Genomic DNA, 14599 nt, shown 5'->3' on the forward strand with positions numbered 1-14599 from the left:
CTCAGTGACCCGCATATTCTCCCTAGCAGGAGTTTGGAGATTAGACACACCAACCTTACACTGAGGTGGGAAATGAGGGTAACAACATGTCATTAAGGCATGGGTAACTGGGGAAGCCCCCTTTAAAGAAAAAGAGGTTTTGTGATTTCCTCCACTGATGTCATCGGGTCTTCCTGAGAGATACCTCCCCTAAGGTGGAACTCCCTCATATAGCCACCCCCCAGGGTCAGGATCAGGCAGTGGCTGGCATCCCCTGGCCACATAAGGGCGGTCAATCAGAGAGAGAAGGGATGACATCCTTGGAAACAAAACGAGATTTGGTGGCAGAACCCTTGAAGCAGCCGGTGCTACTCTTTGGAGCAATTTCCCCACTGCCCTCATGGTGGGGGAAAACTGCTGGGCAGTTGAAACACGTTCCTTTTCAAAAAAGCATTTGCTGAGGTCTGAGTAGAACACTTAACTCTCTATGCCAATATTGTTGGTGTATGCACGCCTTCATCCCATTATGCTTTAACAATGAGTGAATACATGAAACCTTTGCACTTAGCACATTATCTGTTTCGCTTGCACGTGTCCCTTGAGATCCCCTTCTGCACTTGACTGATCTGAAATAAACACATCAAGAAAAAATGATGGCAAGATCCCTCCAGTAACTCTCGCCTTGCCCAGTCCTCCATGCCCTCTAGCCCCAGTCTTTGGGATGCTACAAAGCGATGGTACTCACAGTGGACACCTTACAAATGAAAGACAAATAAATATGGACTCTTACCCAGGAATGGCTGCTGCGCCATTTCACAACTTTAAAAATAGCGCTCTGCATGCCCCGGGGAACATGCTGGGGTGTTCACAGCTATAAGGCCCTTATAGACCTGCTTTCGCATCCCAGAGACCATTGTCAAACACCCTTGCTTTTACCTTGTTTCCGGCCCATTAACACCCAGAAAAGCCAACCTGTGGCATGTGAGGTTATTGCTTACATATTTACCGCACCAGGGTAGCAACACTCCTCTCCTGCATCAAGGTCGGGCGATTAGTTTTATCTGTGATGGTAAGTGAAGCAGGCTGGAAGGATCCCAGTGTGCATTAAGTTAGTTCACACCTATCTGCGCTTTAGCCTACTTCAACATTTACCGACTACATCCATAAGGCATGCTGTAGCTGTATGAGTATGATAGGTTATTTATAACCGCTTAATACCCAGAGGATTCTAAGCACGGACCTCAGGATCGAACCTGTGGTGATCTGTGTCGTCTTGCTTCCAAGCAGAGCACGTTGGCCCTGAGCTATCCTCCCGAGATTGTACTATTACCAGGGATAAAGTCGAGGGTACACGCAGGACGGAGTCCACCCACTTTTTTCAGAGGGTGGACTCAGTCCTCCCCAGTTAAAAGGAAAAACATTGAAAGACTTTCTTGAATGTATTAATTAAAGCCGACCTCAGGGATTGAACGCAGTCGTCAGGTTTGTAGACCTGACAATTCACCACTTCACTATAAAACTTGGTGAAAAATAACAAACAACTAAAGGTGAAATGTCAATTTTCGGTACTGCATGTTCCAGAGAAAACATATGTATTGGTTCTTGGAGTTTAAAACATGCACACCTTTTAACGTTTTCAAAAACAATATTAGAAGACAATATCCTCTCTTGGTCTTGTGTGTGTGTTGATTTTATGAAAGGCAAATGCAATTCGTCCTGTGCAATTTGGGTGGTTATACAAAGTCAATTTAATGAAATGTGCATATTTCACCTCGATTTGCTAATTTCTGGTGATGTCACATCCCATTGCATTTTTTGATTAATCCCCCCACTTTTAGTTTTAGTACTTGACCCCTGCCTATTACAATCATTACACAGTTGGTTAATTTCTGCAATACACACGTGCTGTACTTATGTAAAGATCACAGACAGGGAAATGTTTGTAGGCACTATTGTTTTGCTAGAAGAATTGTTCGTTTCTTGTACATATCAAACCACACGTTGAGGTACACTGCTGGCTTGTTGCTAAACTGTGATTTCCAGATATGATGTACTAGATCTATGTATATATACGTGTGAGCTTTTGGCACTGCAGCCTGGCATGTACAATCTGCTGAGTACTGATTTAATGTATAAACAACTTTATATAATTAGTCGTCCCATCCCCCCGCCCCACCCCGCCACACCACCAAATTATTTTATCCATTTTGCGGAGCTCATTAGTCACAGGCGGCTGTTACTCGGTCTGGAAAAGATCTGGGGCTACGCTAATGTCGTGACTGTCAGGATTCGGGGCTAGCTAGCCTTTTGGTTGTAGCCATTGAGCGTCGACCTGGTGCTATTGCCCCCTCAGCCTCCCTCCCCCAAGCAACAATTCTGGTCATAGGTATTCGAACCGCACAGTGAGCAAAGAAGCTTGATCTTAATATTTATTCAAAACCAATTTCTAAAAACTCCAACTCAGCTTAACATTGTAAATTGGGCTGCCAATCACAAACACAACGGTCTAAATGTGAACCTTGTGTTTCTGCATCAAAACCTTTTTTATAAAGGTCCACTCTACATTGCTTCTGTCCTGCTATGTTATTTATTGTTTGCAAAGAGCTCGCCCCTCCCGCCCCCAACCCCCAGCCTCCTGAGGCACCGTGGCTCTGCATTCGTTGCTTAATATCGTTCACAGGTCATTGAAGAATAAAAAAAAGGCCAATTTACCATGACATATAGGTCAGCATTGTACTCTGAACAAATGGGGTTTCCTGTAGAAAAGGTGATCCTTAATATTGTGCAAAGAACCCAGAAAGCTGTTCCAAACTTTATCTGCTTAGTGAAAGAACTCCCGCTAACGTTTTCGTAGATGATCTTGGGAACAACAGGGAGATTACTTTTTCAGACTATATGAAGATCATTTCGATTTATATCTTTGAAATGCATCATGGACAAAGGGGGGGCCTTTTAATGAAGAGGGATGTATGAAGTCAGTTCAAGACTGAATACGTTGATCCGCACGGCCACAGTGGGCCTCTCGAAGCACCAGTGATGAGTCAGCCATTTTAGACCAAATAGCAATTTGGCCACTGCCTTTTCAATGCATTAAAGTGTACTTATTCCTTGTTTAGGCAAGCCCATGTATAGGCAATTCAATTAATCACATTATTATTATTAGATGCAGGCATTGGTTATGTGAATGTGAGCAATTTCCAGAGGTCTAAGATTAATTCTAAACCTTCCAACCATCCCCTTTTTGTTTTGTGTTTTGAATAGCAGATTGCATGAAATTGGCTTTTTTTTTTACCTAACGGTTAGCAGTCATCATTTTCAAAGGACACAAACGGCATTGTTGGAAGTCATTTGGAAGCAGTGCGTCTTGACAGCTCCTCAGATTGTGAAGTCCTTTTCTCAGTGACGACCGCACAGAGAGACCACAACCGGTTCCCTAGGGTGAGTTGGTTCTACACCGTTCAGTGAGTGGTTACTCTGAAGAGGCGAATATTTCAGCGCGGGTGCTACGTGGAGCGTGAGTGCAGCAGCTGCCGGAATGTCAGCCGCAAGTACTCAGCTTGTTGTTTCATGTGGTCTTGCGTGGCAGGAGCACGGCAGCACATGAGACATTTCTCTGCATTGTTTTAAGATATGCTGTGACTCTGCTCTCCCTACCACAATGTGCGCATTAGTAAAATGAGACATGATGCTAGGTAGGAATCCAAGTGGCTACTTAATGATAATCCATCCCTCCCTGTCACTCTGACTGAAAACAACATCTGGCGTTAATGGGTCTACTGCTGTACAGGGTAAGGAAATTGCTAAAATGAGCTGCAAAACAGGGGGAAAATGATCAATTACTTTGCCGCCTTGGTCGCCAAACATAGTGTGGGCTCATTGAAGGAAGATTCAAAGAGGTGTATTAAATGATTCACTCCCACTCCCACTCCCCTCCCTAATAAATGTTAATCTAGACTCTCAGCAGGTCCGATTTTCTTGGGTGGAGACTAGGATTTTCTGAGATTATATAACAGCTTGGAAAATGAAGCAGAAAAATAACTTACAAAAACCCCAACCTTATTTGCAAACTGCCTTATGGGAGGAATCCCAAGGTACTGGTTCTTCCCTAGAAGAATGACCATTATCTATTGCTGCAAATATGAAACAAACACCAACATTTTTCTTTACCATGCATCAAGGCAAGGTCGATTCACAGACTGTCAGTCTAGGGGCCTTCTTTTTCGAGTTCTTAATTTTATTTTTGAGCCCTTTGTTAGACTCTATTTCCACGGTAGAAAAACCACTTTCTATGTGTCAGGGGGAAATCTACAATAGATTGAATGTATTAAATTCATCTGTTGAGACTCGACAAGTAAAGCTATGTATTGTTTTTTGATATGACATCAAATAGATCTATTGGGAATAAGAGACTTGCAGTTCCAAGGGCATAGGAAAAAAGTCTCTAGCCATCAGAGCAGAGCCTCAAGTCGCCGTGGACAATAATGAAGAGAAGAGAAGGCAAAGTCCTGGTAAAGTGCAGATTATTGAACCAAGTGAATTGGAAGAGAGTGTTATGGCCTTGCCTTTGAAACAATCTAAATAAACTTCCAACTGATACTTTAAAAACGAAATAGATGGTGCAGGGGATTTTTTTTTTTAAAGCGAAGCTCAAGGACATTTTTGAGATCTTTCAACATTGAATCGAATTCCGTAATGGCTTTGCCAAGTGATGCTAAATCATCAGAAAATACAAAGGAAAGTAAGAACTGCTAAACATTATAGGACTCGGACAAGGTGAAGAATAGTGAAGGAATTTGATCATATTTTAAATATGAACAAATTGGGAACCATGGATGGTCTTGAGTGATGTCATCAATGATATTTGTCATGTCATCATTGATGTCTTGGGTGTAAGTCTTAGCAGGGCACGGTGGTGGCGCGAGTTATGGTTGCTTAGCTTACTATAATTGGCGAATTTGAAGAGTTTTTAGATTTTACTTGGAACCATAACGTCCTTTTAACAACGTTTTTCGACTGAATGTCATAGGTTTTTATTAGTGCAACTTAACCATAACGTCCCTTTAACAAAGTTTTGTTAATTTAATATATATATATATTGTTATATACTCAATGTATGTGTTTCAAGCAACAGGACTAAAAACTCAAAAGACTCCGTGTATTAACACACCTCCATACCTTATTGATTTACAAAAGTCCACATTATTTTATTCATAGACTTGTTTTTGTAAGAACGCTCAAATCTATTAAAAACATTATTATGTGAAAGATTCAACCCTTGTCACAAAACATTCATATCATATTCATTGAAAAATGTACATATTTAATAACCGTTGCTTTGTGCCTATTTCATTAAACATAGATCAGCATTTGTATTCCATTTGAAAAAAGGTCGACGCCAAGATTTTTCATTATCGAGGGGTCTGTGATATATATGAGTGTTTATATAACAAGGCGCAAAAGGGGAGGGGAAATCACAGACTTCCTCCTGCTCTTGCACAACACTGACGTTCGATCGTCATACCCAATAAGCTAATATCTAAGAGTGAACAATTCTTTTACCTCTTTTGCACCAAGAAATCTACTGTTTTCACATTGTCGGAACACAAAACCATATGTTATTATTTTCTGTATTACGGTTTCCACATTGGCTTATATACACATCAAATGAGGCTTATAATAGCATAACACAACAGTGTTGTCCAGTAACAATGGATATCTTTAAAGATATTCATTGTGAACTAAAGATACATTAGAGGTGACAGGGAGGGTATACAGTTATTTTGCCGTGGGACTTTTCATCGCAGGCTTTTCATCGCCGTTTTTTTATCGAAAACAAATCGTCATTTTTTTTGGGGGGGGTTAAAATTAAATAAATATTTGTGGGTGAAAGGGAATAATTTAAAAAAACAAAAAAAGGGGGGTTTGAGGGGGTAAACCCCCCCAAAAAAATAAAATAAACCATGAGTTTTTTTAAATTAAAAAACAGCGATGAAAAGTCCTGTGACGAAAAATCCTGCGGCAAAATAACATAGAACCACAGGGAGTTAGCACCTCCCAGAGATAACAAAAGGGGTCAGAGTAGAAAAGCCAAAGAAATTACTACACAAAGCTGTTAATAGACAATCTCTGACATCAATCGAGAGGCTTACATTTAGATAACGCCAAGCCCCCGAACTTAATGTATATGATGAACTGTATACATGATGGTTGTTCTACCTTGATGACACCCCATCCTAATGTTACACTGCCTTAGAGTTGTGTCAATACCATATAAGTTCCTATAACTATGGAGAATGGAGTAGAAAGTACTCTAAAGCACACTGTTGTGTTGTGCTATTGTAACAAAAATGTGATGTGTTTATAAACCAATGTGTTAGATGTGATTTTGTTATTTGTTACATGCTCTATGCGTTTTTTACTGAAAAAGAAATGGTTGTGTCTAACACAGGAAACCATAATAGAGAAAAGAGTAAAATATGGTTCTGTGTTCCGACAATGCAAAAACGGCAATTATGTCTTCCACAGGATCATATATCTTGCTGTTACACTTTTAAAAAAATATATTTGAGGTTCAGACACTGATCACGTCCTTTCATTTTTACACCACCTTTCTGATTACTGGCAATTAGATAGAGTTTGTCAACAACCATTTTTGTACTTCACCAAAAGATGTTTCGGTGCAAATCCTGAAAATGTTTGATCAAGTTGATTTAGTGTTTATCTGTTGTGTTTGTATAGTCATTACTTATTAATTATTTGCTTGTTATACTAAGAACTGTGAGGGCATATTAATACCACTAGACAACATGTGTAATGTTTTTGGCTCATTATTGTTATGTTTAAGTAGACTCCACTATTAATATGCCAACAGTGCTGTTGTGATTAGAGGTAAAATCAGACAAACTGAATATTTTTGTAGTTGTTGCTTGCACACCTATGCCCCATATTCACAAACAGATTGGACATTCATTAATCTTACCTCTATGTCGTGGTTGGAACATGTATTTTTTTATCGTATTTTCTAAAATTATTTTTGCATTCTCTTGTCCTGTTTTTTTCATCTGCAATAAAACATATTGCAGATAAAGGGCCTCATTACGACCCAGGGTTAACGGCGCCGTAAAAGACTGCGGCGCCGTTAACCTATTAGCGCCTAATTACGAGGTCCCTTTGCGGGACCCGACCTTAACGGCTGGTGTAGACCAGCCGTTAAAGTAGGGACCCGCAAAGGGACCTTGGTGCTAATTACGGTGCCGCAATTTGCGGCACCGTACTTAGCGCCTTCCCCATTGCCATTGAGCCCTATGGGTCAAAAATGGGAATGGGGAAGGGCCATGGAGGAAGGGGGAATTACCGCCCCGGCAACCTTGTAATGGGGTGGTAATTCACACTTTCTCCATGGCGGAGTCGGTAATTTACCGGGCTGGACCTGGTTGCTCACTTCATAGAGCACCTTCACAATTGTGAAGACCTACGATGGTGGTGCCTGGAACGTGTAATGGGCCCAGACCAATATGCTATAGCCAACAGACTCTCTGTACGCGAACATTGGTGGATTTATAATACTCAAAGTCATATCCTGGGCTTGAATGTCCAGGAAGAATGGCAATCTGTATTCAATTAACAGTTTCACCCGAGCCTGGATCTACATTTCATAGCTTGCCTGACCATCCATCCTTCCGGTCAGTACATTTAATCTATTTCCCTATATAGGTTTTTGATCTTTTCTTTATATTTCCCCATTCTTCTGGTCTAATCTAGACGTCCATTTTGAGCGGATAACCATCGAGCCGTGTTGTACGGCGTGTTGTTGCTTTTCTGACGCGCAACGCACAACCCGAGTTACGTTGCGCCTTTGCCGCCCGGAACGTACATCTAGACCGAGAAACATTGTGCAGATGCTGTTCCGGAACTTCCGGTTATAGCTGAGTACGAGCAGGATCGGCATCGAGACGTGAGCGATCAGGTAAGCCGGGGCTTTGTTTTTCTTTACGAATCACTACCTCGCGTAGTGCGAGACTCTGAGTGCATACAGCATTCTGCCTCTGTGACTCCGGTCGCTTAACATGGAACTGACGGTTCGTTCCACGATCCCATGCTCAGGCTATTCATAGCCTGGATTAATATGCACGCGTACAGTCTGTACCTTTTTTGTTTCACTTTACTTCTATTCTTGTCTTTGTATCGGCTTGTTCATCCAGCCGTCTGATGAGTTAGTGGGCTGATTTATTCTCCGTTTTCTGTTAAGCCATTTGTACATTTTGCGCTGGCGAGATTAGATTGCTTACAATGTGTTTGATTCTCATTTCGCTTTCTGCACGCATCTAACAGAGTTTCCCCACTCATTTGTTTGTTCTATAGATGCGGTTCACTTTCCCCACATGGATTAATCTAATCCAAGTTTACTCTCCAGCACTGCTTTCAACAGAGTTTCTGACACTATGAACTGCTGAAACGTTACATTCTTTAAAAGTTCATTGCCAGCACATGCACGATCAAGCACACCTGGAGGTGAGTCGTGTGCTTCCCTTTAGGCGTTTGATTGTGTAGTGGTCTGGTTCCGTTTTGAATATATACGGGTTTTACTTCAACTGACTCATTGTCGGATCCTTTGGCGACATTCATTTTATTCTATTTATTCAATTTAATTTATCCTCTTAGATTAGTGGATTTGTCTTTAATTTTGTTATTAAGGTTTGACTACTGAAGACTCAAGGCAATTTGCAACTTGAATTGTGATGTGACACCTTACTTTACAGATCTGATTTGTATGAGATCTTTTCGTGATGTGGCTGAGCCGTTAGCTCCTGGATTTATCGACAGGTCTTTATAGACCAGCCCCCATTCAGGGTTGAGACTATGGTAACTACCTTTCTCCCCTCTATTCACATGACTTGTCTTAACCTAAATATATGGGCATAGCACTGTTTGTTCATTTTTCGGATCACCATGCTTTTAACAATTTTAATCTTGCTGTTGATTGATGATGATATTTTCTTTTTCCTTTGCCTATTTTCTGTTTTGTTCAACATCTTTTATATAGGCCCCCATTAACCTAATGTGTTCTATTACAGATGTGAATGTTCTTTCTTCAATCTGAGCACGTTTATTATGATGCGGCTTAATGACTCAGAAAAGATTCAATTTTTGGGAATGCTCTGTCTTGATGAAGATGGATTCCATCTGCACCTTTCTGCAAGATGTACTTCTTCCATCAAAACTACCTAATCTTTCATGATGCCATGCTTCTCTGATTACCGTTTATTCTTTGCATGACATCGGAGTAGTTGACACACAGCATCCCTAACTTGTACTTTTATATGTATGTCCTTTAGATGTGTTTTTACTCTAGTATTGAGTTTTTTACAATTGGTCCTCTAATTTGATGATTATGACAATGATTCCATCTTGTTTCGCTGCATTGTTCAGCATGTGCCATTAACATAGTTTTGCTGTTTGCACATTAGAACTCCCTTAGAGTTTCTGTGGGCTTCCCCGATTAAGTGATCCCCTTCACTCACTCGGTGATACCACCCAGCTACCCTGGTGTTCTCCGTTTGGGAATCTATTTAGATTGATGTACTTTCTGTCAATATCCCTTTGAGGTTTACAATTGATATTGGCACTTTACCACAGTATGCACTTTATCTCTTAAATCATATGACCTAACCTTATGCATTGCACAAGTTTTTGGCTATTTAATTCTGTTTTTTAATATATTGAAATAAATTTATATAAAAAAACTCAATAAACATGTTATTTTTTATGATATATTGATTGATGTACGGTGATCGGTTCTGTGACCAGCAGTGCTGTGTCCATTTCCATAATGGTGAGACTAGGTTCTTAAAGTGAGTTTATACATTTTCCGCTGACTTGATTTCTGTTTACCATGGTGCTAATTGCACCAGGGTCTTCCGCCAGGGTCGTAATGAGGCCCAAAGTCTCAATTCAATCCATTATTTGAAAACACTTTTTCAAAAAGGGCCTTGTAAGTCCTATTGAAATTTAACACGTACCTTGCTTCTAGAATCTTTCACTTTGTGTCTTTTCCACATTTCTGTTAGACGTCCATGTGTGGTTCGCTTTTTTGATTGTGTATGTAGTTCTCATCATGTCACTTATACGTATTTCCAGTAATGTCACCACGCTATTTCATACCTTGCGATGTCAGTTTTGCTTGCTTTTAATATGTTTATTTTAGTTTCAATAAAACGTGTGTGGCAGCATCACATTGTACATATATACGTGTTGCAGTCAACACGTTAGTTCATGCATGGGATGCAGAGTTTTAGTACCTTTTAGTACTTAGGCATGCTTATTTTATGATTCAAATTATTCTTTTGTTGAACTTTAGATCATTTAGCACTACATTATTGATGAAACATAGGCATGTGTTATGTCACTATTTGGCCTTGCAGAATGTTGTTTTACTGAATGAATACATTCCAAACTCATTAGAGTAGACATGGCCACTCAATCATCTCATTCAGGCCTGGCAAATGTGATTTGAGCTTGAGAATCCAAAGTTGCTCTTTGTTATTGAATATCTTATCTATGTTTTGATGCTCGGCTTTGACACCACAGCTACCATGTGAAATGGATACGGTTGGTCATAGGGTGCCAAAGTAGGCCTGACCATGCTTGGGGACCACTAGCTACAGGGGGTCACAGTTTTAGAGGCTTTGCTTGTGAGGTGGGTATACTGGACGATCCCAAAGTCATGACACTCAAGCAGGCTTTACGGCACCCAGTGCATTTTTGCAATAATGGAAGCTTGCCATGAACTGATGATTTTCCAAGCCAATGTAACTGTGGCTGGTAGTTATAGGCTGTGGTGAAGTAGTAATGAATTGGAGAGAAATTCAGAACAGAATCTCTTTGGAAAGGTTTATTAAAATTTACAGAAACATAACTGTAAAAAATAAGAAATATTAACTTGTGATCACTTCATGGGTTTCATATAAAATATTTGCAATTCAAGTAATGTTCTGAGTGGATACGTTCTTGTTCCTGGTGATTTCTTTGGATACTCGCTGTTCATTCTCTCTATGGCTTTCTTGTTACAGACCAATGAGCTTCTGAAGCAAGCACCGATATTGCTCCAGCTGACTGGCACTTCAGCAAGGTTGCAACAGCATTCCATGCAACATCTGGAAGGTCTTCAGTTTTGCTTTGGCCAAGTGTTGCTTCATTGACCTTCAGAGCACAAGAAGATTGTCTTTGGACTGGTGCTCTTATTTATAATTAAACTTTCATATGCACACAGAGTTTATTTTGTGGGTTCCGAATAATGTATTCTATGCTGCTGTGGAGTAACATTAAAATGATGTGACACTTCTCTATATCTTGAATTTCCAGTCAAGTCTGATCCCCAATCACTAAGCCTGAAGATACAGGAGATCATTTGAAGTGAAATGTAAGAGCAGAAAGTAAAAGGCTACACACACCTAATCCCTCAAGCCATGCAACTCCGAGACTGAGTAGTGCTGAATACAGAATCTCAGGTATTCTGTGTTGGTCAACATTAGAGATATATTTTCCGTTTGCAGTCAAGCTGCCTTCATCTGCATTACATGTAGATGGGGCTATAGTAGGGACGATCCAGGGTTGTGTCCTTTGGGGGCAGCTGTAGAAATCACGATGCAGAGAGGTTGATATAAGGAGATTGGTGCAGAGCGCTAATCAGTGAGCCATATACAGGAAAGGAGACGAGTCACTACCCAATGGTGCTAGGTGATGTGGCAGGATTGTTATGCTATGCTATATTATGCTAAATTAAACTCTTGCATACATTTAGGCCACAGATCCTCCATTTTGCCTTTCCCTCTGCCTCCCTCTGCACTCCGTTCTGCTGACATGCCGAAACCTCTCGAGGCAGATTAGACTGCAAAGGGACACGTCAGACCTTCTCTTCTGCTTGCTCTCTACAAGTATACCATTAGCACCATATATGGTAGATAACAGTAGGGCTTCTGTGAATACTGCTTATTCATAGTACAACATGATTTACGCAGTCAATGTCCCTGCAGGGCTTTGTCACAAGGTCACAAGTGAGATGTTGAGAGCTATTGCCAAATGTCTGCAATTTCATGCCAAGTACCTCCCACCATTGTGCGAATGCTATAATATATTAGTGATTGCATAGAATATGCTATTTAACATGTGCTCTAAGGGCTGTTCCTGAAGAGCTCAGTGTGCCGATCTCCTGGACACTTGTCTTGCTGTATTTTGCTGCTTTTCAGCTGATAACTCTGTATGCTGTGTATTTTCTATCTAATAAAAGAAGCTTGATTTACCCATCAGTCTGTGTCTGTGTCTAATCTCCTTATTTACTGCAAGCTGCTGGGAGGCTGAAGGGTGCCTTGGGAAGGGGCCCGATCTTGGCTACCATTGAATGGTGCTGTTGTCTCTGGCCTAACTGCACAGGAGTTTTGCTGTGGGCTGACCTCGACCACAACCGCATGGCCAAGTAACACGAGGTCCTCACCATACCAGAGGTCGCTGTTATAAGCGTGGCACACCTGTTGACTGCGAAGTTGCCAAATCTTCGGTGGGGGTCGAGAGGTGGGACACAGAGGATCTCCAGCACATGGCTGTGTACTTGTTCCCCTCTGGCTGATCGGTAAATACAACCTTCCTGCTGCTTATTTTCTGTCACTCTGTTTTTCTTGGCAGTGCACTATATGTTGACTAAACGTTGATTTACCATGGCATGTATGTGCTGTCTCCCTATCAACATCCTATGGTATATTTTGTATTTGTCTGTAATTGGGTAGATCGCTGCGGTGCAGATATTTTTGCTCTGCCAGTCACATTCATTGTGTCTGTCTGGCTTCTGCCTGTCTTGCTTCTATACACTGTTTGCTGGCCTTTAGTGTAGAGCTCAAAATTGATTTCCCCACAAATGAAATTAGTGCCTCAGGCTATCCTGTGCATAGTCATTTTGGGGCCGTTGCTCAGAGACCACTAGCGTAACAAGTCTGTGTTGAGCGATCTTGACAGAAAAGTTGGGGGGGAAAAACAGGTAGATTTCCCATATTTTAGCAGAGCAGGTTCCTGCAGTCGCAGGAGCACTATCAGGGCCGCGCAGCGCACAACTCCCCACTCTTCCCCGCATCACAGCAGCTCCCTGCAGACGTGGAAAAGCATAATCGCCAAACATAAAACAAAGATAAATGACAAGCTCTAAACTACAGAATGCAGTCCTTGTGTAGTTCTATTCTGTATTTTTAATCCGGGTATCGTAGTACACTGACTCCTCCCACTATTCCCTCAATAAGGATCTGCACATTTTAAGAAGGCCTTTCTTGCAAACAGCTTGTACGTGGGGTTACTGTCTATTTATCATGTTTTGTTGAAAAGGCTGCTGATGTTTAATTATTATAATTGTTTTCTCTGCACACTTCTGCCAGTGATGTTTTGGGTTCGGTTTGCAGTTTATACTGTTTAAAGATGATGTTTTGATCCTCGTTGTGTTTTCTTGTGATTCAGGCCTATGGCCCCTGTGTGACATCATGATCTATTTCTGGTTTCCAAACTATTGGGACATTCTACGGTCTCCAGATTGAGTGAGTTTCAGAGTCACTGTGCCTGTGGTTAATGTGTGCCGCCACATAACCACGATTTGTGACTTGGGTGGGTGTACATATTGGGGGTCCAGGTGTGTTGTTGCATGGCCCCCAGGATTGGCAGCCGGTTTCTATGCATTTGTCTATTAAGAGTCATTTCTCAGCATGCCGTCGCTGTAAGATTGTGCATTCCAGCTGATTGTGTTGCCTTGTGTTTCTTCTCCACGCCATTGCTTGCCTTTGCCATTCAATCAAAAATAGAAGGGATGCTGTGGTACGCCATTACTACATACATCCTTGACCTACGCCAGACATCTTTAATTTTCTGCCTGCAGGCCTGCCTTGTTTGGAGAATATACAAATTCCCTTGGGGTTACTTATGTGATTTTTGGTTGATGAATTGACGTTGTGTTTTATTTCTTGATTTATTGTGGACATGGTCCTGATTATTTTGCTGCTATTCACCAGCGCTCTGTCCAGGCTACAGAAAGCTTAGTGCACAGACATACCTACTTGCTTGGCTTCCATGCTATGGGGAAGGCCTTGATTGGCAAGAATAAATATGATCATAACTACATTTTCGGGATTTCCCCACACCCCCTTCATTGCTTTATCTACTACAACACTCACAGACTTGTGGTCTATATCTGTGTTCTTGTTTCAACTAAAGAGGTGATGCTAATGGAACTTGGCCCTTTGGGAGTTAAATGCCAAATGTTACTGCTGAGCTACACCGTACCCAGTTCTTCTTGTACATCTTGCGTCTTACTTTATCTTTATATTCCGCAACCTCTATCAATTCCTGCTGGCGCATGTCTCCCCTTATGTACCACCTCTCCGGTTTGTCTTTATGCTGTCACCACTGGTAAATACCAATTGCTGGGGGGTTGTTTGCATCACCCCTCTTGGCCTGTATTGCCTGCAGGCCCAGCTCCATTTGTATCTCCCCGCTCTGTTAATTCCTAGATTTAGCGATGAACTCTGAGCTAGCCACACCACTTACACATGCAGCAGGGACCAATGCCTTCTTCATGTTTTCTACATATGGG

The 14599-nt window shown here is 41.4% G+C and overlaps 1 protein-coding gene across 2 annotated transcripts in view; it reads left to right on the top strand.

Moving 5' to 3' along the window:
• MILR1 (mast cell immunoglobulin like receptor 1) overlaps nt 1-12284 on the top strand; it is a 270232-nt gene extending 257948 nt beyond the window's left edge. The window contains exon 10 of one of the 2 annotated variants that reach the window (XM_069655003.1): nt 11049-11182. The gene's annotated coding sequence lies outside the window, so the exon portion shown is untranslated. Of the gene's footprint in view, nt 1-11048 lie in introns of both variants that reach the window. The other variant, XM_069655002.1, reaches the window with a different exon arrangement.
• Nucleotides 12285-14599: the final 2315 nt, after the last annotated feature.

This window comes from Ambystoma mexicanum, chromosome 3q, assembly GCF_040938575.1.
Source record: "Ambystoma mexicanum isolate Mex_15411 chromosome 3q, UKY_AmexF1_1, whole genome shotgun sequence".
Classification (NCBI taxonomy): domain Eukaryota; kingdom Metazoa; phylum Chordata; class Amphibia; order Caudata; family Ambystomatidae; genus Ambystoma; species Ambystoma mexicanum.